Genomic DNA, 5,473 nt, shown 5'->3' on the forward strand with positions numbered 1-5,473 from the left:
TGTAGTTGCTAACTGCCGGACAAAAGATATGTATTGGGGCTGTTTACTGACGAATTCGACGAAAAAGTCATCGGTAATGGCATGATATATTTGCTCTTTAATGCAGCAGCCAAATTTTTATATATTTTTATAATTATAATTACTTTACAATAAAATTAAACATTTAACTAATAATTCAAGAAACTAGAAATATACATTTATAAATAATATTTGAAGGTTAAGGCAAAATACATAAATATCATAATGTAATACATTAACCTAAATAAGTTAAAGTCAAAATATATAAATATTGAAGCTATTAAGAGACAAGCCTTAAGTGTTGTTCTTAATAATTACAATACTAGCACCTAAATTAGATGGACCAACAAAACTTGAAGATGACAATGATCTTGAATTTTTAGGATATCAGTCATGATAATACTCGGAAGCAGCTGAACCAGTCCAAAAATTTCTTTGGCCCTATTAAGCAATCTAGCCTGGTAGAATGCTCTTCATTAATCAATGGACTCGACAATTTCCTCAATACTGTGTTCAATTTCAACTTGGGTAAGTTTCCTACAATAAACAGAACCAAAATCGAAATCATAGGCATGTTGCATCTCAAATAAAGCGTTGGTATCAAGCATTTAGTTTGAAAATTAAATAGCACAAATGCAAGAGGCAATGAGGCAGAAATTTGTTAATTTATTGTTTGCTACAAAACAGAACAAGCAGTTGCACTTCCATTGCTAGAGTTGAATATACAATCAACCTATATGCATCCAATCACAGCAAAGATAATTGAATAGAACACGAGGGTTGTCAAGTTATGACACAACATGATTTACAAAAACAACCCCCCTTGTAAATAGGGAGTTCAAATCTAAAGAAACACAATACGAACAACAAGCGCTAAATGCATAGCATAGTTAACAAGAGCTTGAGCAAGAAAGAAGCAATTGAATTGACAAAACAAAACATGAAAGTTAAAGAAAGCAGACCACCTTAAGGAAATAGCTAACAACAAATATAAGCCAGCAACAATCAGCTAAGTTAATCAAGGCAGAATAGAGAACCAACTAATCGATTCCTGAACTACAAAACTAGCTAACCAATTCCTGAACAACTACACAAGCTAAATACACAAGCTAACAACAACAAAATGGATAAAGTTGGCATGCACTCAGAATAGAAAATAAAGAGCAAAGGAAAGACTAGTTTTGAAATTCACAGCGCTTTGAGGACAACATGGCGTAAAGTCAATTACAATACATGCTTAAAGATAGTAAATTTGCAGAGGAAACCCTTTACCTTGAACAGAGGAATTAACAAACTCCTATAATTTTAGTACTGAATCTGATCGAAACCCAAAACTGAACAGAATCAGGTCAACAAACTCCAAAGACCCACTTACGAGTGAGTTCTCCCTGAATCTGCAGACAAGAAATTATATGAAAAAAGATCAAAAGAAAACAAAAAAATCAGAAATAAGAGGAGCAGTTATAACAGTCATAACTCATAAGTGGATTAAACTAATTGAGCAGCAAAACTGACTGATAATAGTTAAACCAATATAACCGATAAAAACTGAATTGTAAGAAAACAACACACTGAACCAATGACAGTTGAGCCAAAAATTGAAAAATAATAACTCGTAAGCAAGGTCAAAGGCTAATAGGCCAATTTAAAGTAAGTTCACGGAGTCAATATATAACTTTAAGCAAGGTCAAAGGTAATAGGCCAATTTAAGAAAGTTCAAGGAGACAATAATAGATCACTTTAACCAAGTTCATGCGAATGAGAGATCCCCAAAATATATTTATTTATTTTAGAAAAGAAGCTAATTTGAAGGAATAATGAATCATATTAGAATAGAATGATGAGTAAAGTTGTAAAATAGATGATCTGATTGATGAACACGTGACCAAAGTTGGTGAATATAGACAATTTATTGAAGAGATTCATATCTTTGCCTTATTCTTATTATTATTATTATTATTATTATGAATGATGGAACATATATATTATGATTAGTAATATGCATATAAAAGAGTATGGAGAGGGAAGAAAGAACATACAACTTGTCTTGCTACTAAAAGCAATAAAAGAAAGCAACACTCCATTAGTATAGTTTGCCATGACCACTGCATAGAAAAAAGAATATTAATTGTCATATTATAATGTTAATTAATTAATTATTACTCATGAAGAAATTGAAGATTGTATATAGATAGTCATTTCAGCAACCTCTCCCATTGGGCAGTGGACACCATAAATTGGGAAGTAATTATGAAATGGTAATGATGGAAAAAAGAATAGATACCTCATGGATGGTAGAGGTCAAAACAGGAACCAAACCCATTTGTTGAGTAAATCCAAGCCTGAAACATCCATCCATTCTTTATTAATTAATTAATTACCAATCGGTCACTAAAAAGGGAAAAGAAAGTAAGAAGATAGACCTGAAGAATCCCAAGGAAGCTTGAAATAAACCAGCAAAAAAAGTAGAAGAAAAAGCAAGCTTAAGAAACAAGACAGGATCCTTGGCTGGGTAAACTTGTTGTCTCAGCATGGATCCTATTATAAGAGAAGCAATTGAAACAGGTCCAAGAATAGCATAAACAAGAGGAACAAAGCTTGAATATGCACACACACACACATACACGTTTATTTATTTATATGTTGTTCAAAATCAAAATCAAATCCATGCCAAAAAAGTAAAAGAATGAATGAATATACTTACATAAACCGACTATATAGGAGGTAGACTAGCAAGCTTAGCATAACTAATACCATGTGGAATGGCTAAGCTAGCAATGGTAAGACCATAAAGGATGTCGGATTTGAGGAAGCTGAATGTATAATTAGAAGCCCATCGAAGAATAGGAAACACACACTGAAGTTCAATAATTCATTTCCTCCGGGATGTCTGGCCTTTGAATTGACGAAGAGGGTAGTCAGGGAAGAATGTTTCCTTGTGTTTACTAGTGAACTTGCCAATGCTTGATTTTTGGGGTGGTGTTACTACTCTGTGAACATCCATGCCTATTATTTCTCTATCCCTTATCTCATAATCAACAGACTGCATTTTTTTAAATACTGAAACAAAGCAACTCAAGAAGGTGGTCCCTCAAATAAACAGGCAAAGAATGATACTCAACTAGCTGGTACTTCACTTTCTTCCACAATCTGTTCCCTTTCCCTACCTTTGAATTTGAACTGCTCCCTAATTCATGCTCATGCTGCTTTGTTGTTTCAGTTTCAGACCTTATCATAGACTCATGGATGCTTTCCATTGTCCACTAAAACCATAATGTGTATTATACCTGAAAAAATACAACTCAAAATCGTAGTTACAGCAGAAAACAAGAAACAAGTTCACCACTAGGTCCACTTCACACTTGAATTTATTTTCACCACTCAAAATTGGACATTTTCAAAAATTTGAATCTACTTTTATATATTTTCATCACTACAGGCATTTGTTTTAACTTGTAAGCAAATAAATTGGGAGAAATCAGTATTCCCCAATATCAACATGAAGGGCATGTTAACATGCCTATAATTATCATGGGTATGCTATATAATTATATGATGCCATGTAATTTACCCAATTCTTGGGAAGCGAGATTGAGTTACATTGTTTAAAGTTCTAATGGCTTTGTGCATAGTAGAGTTGTGCAAGAACTTTGGGTTTACAATAAATTGTCATTTTTTTATAATTGGCAATCCGATAAAAAGCATAAAGCCCACTTTGGCCCTTTAAACAATACTCCCATTTTGGACAGAAATAATATAAAATTAACAATGCTCAAAGTACCCACTAATCCTTGTGCTATTCTCAATCATTGGATTCACCAGTTTATGCCCTATACATATAACTGCCCTGACTCGGTTTAAAACAACCAATAATACCAAAAGAAAGGCTAATAATTAATAAGGAATTCCTCAATCATCTGGCTCTTTTCCATTCATTTTTCCATCCCTGTATGATATACATTTCTCCCTTCATATCAGAAACTAATAGATACATTTTAAACTAGAATGTAATTAATCGATTAAGTGGATTTTAGGCAACAAACATACAAAAGCAATTATATATACGTATGAATTAGCAAAATGCTTTTACAAAGTCATGCATTCTCAGGGGGGACTATGCTAAGTGGCTTTACTTTGCTGACAAGGGAAGGTAAGAAAAATTGGATTCTTATTCCTATACAGACTCATGCGATAGAAAGATTCCGTGTTGAGTTACTTACATCTTCTATTCTAGTGGATAGTTTTTTATTGGATGTGGGCAAGGTCATAAAGGATCTATTTCCTTTACCCCGAGATTACCAAACATACACCCTATTTCAAAGCATTGCCTAAGCCTAGAGAAATCATATACTGGAAAACTTCAGGCAGAAATGAAATTGCTCAACAAGCATAACTAGCATGGCATCTTAAATCAGCAATGCATCTTCACACAAGATTCCACATATTAAGATACAATTAATACTTGGCACACTAGTGAATAAAGCAATGGAGCAGTAAGCAATCATCAGTATAATAAAGATCTGTAGAACTTTTGCATCCATATCAACCAAATACAGATAAAACTGGCAATCTGAAGTTTACCTGTGCTCATCTTCTGTCCAAGCAATTCAGGTTCTTGATCTAACTTTGAATTTCAACCTCCTCGAACTTCAGCCTTTTAGTTTCAGGTACAAACCTGTAAATGAATACAAAGCTACAAATTTACCAAACAAACATGTAACATTAACTCTGTTTAGTCAATACAAAGCTCAACAATGCTTATATAACAATGGTGATATGTTTTTTAACCACCATAAAGAACAAAATCAGAATTAACCACCAGCAAATGTTCATGTGAAGCTTAAATAACCACATATGCATCCCAATTTGTATATATCATAAAGTAGGTTTTTATGTAAGAGATACCCTTGCTATAGAGAAAAAAGAAAGCAAAAGCAGTTGTGAAGTATGACATTAACATACCATAATTTTTTTTTGCTATTTCCACTTTTTGCTCTCCTTATGCACAAAGGTAAGACTGAAAAACGAATTGAAAAAAGAGAGTTAATCAGAGAAGTAGTAGGATTTAATTGGAGAAACATATTTACCAAGAAACTCCAGCAATAACAAAAAAAATGTTCTACCTGCTCCAAGATGCTCGATTAGAAAGTCAACTTCAGAAGGAGGTCATATAGAAAGGATATAGATCAGGTCGGAGGTAAATCAGATGGAATAGGTCGGAGAGAAGAGATGAGATGCGGTTTAGGTCACAGGCCGGAGAGCAGAGAAGAGAGGGAATGGGGCTTAGGTTAGAAATCGGAGAGCAGAGAAGAGAGGAAATGGGGCTTAGGTTAGAAATCGGAGAGCAAAGAAGATAGGGAATGATGCTTAGGTCGGAGGTCGGACAGCAAAGAAGAGAGGAGTGGGGCGTAGGTCGAGATCGAGGTCGAGAGAAGAGACATTAGGTCGAGGGAAT

General features: G+C 34.0%; 1 long non-coding RNA gene across 1 annotated transcript; it reads right to left on the bottom strand.

Annotated features, from left to right (window-relative positions):
• Window positions 1-2,541: 2,541 nt before the first annotated feature.
• On the bottom strand, window positions 2,542-5,096 carry LOC136221594 (uncharacterized). Its single transcript, XR_010685209.1, has 3 exons — window positions 4,981-5,096; window positions 4,600-4,693; window positions 2,542-3,305 (listed from the first exon to the last, which is right to left on the bottom strand). It is a non-coding gene; the product is annotated as an uncharacterized lncRNA (long non-coding RNA).
• Window positions 5,097-5,473: the final 377 nt, after the last annotated feature.

The sequence above is a fragment of the Euphorbia lathyris genome, chromosome 3 (assembly GCF_963576675.1).
Source record: "Euphorbia lathyris chromosome 3, ddEupLath1.1, whole genome shotgun sequence".
NCBI lineage: Eukaryota > Viridiplantae > Streptophyta > Magnoliopsida > Malpighiales > Euphorbiaceae > Euphorbia > Euphorbia lathyris.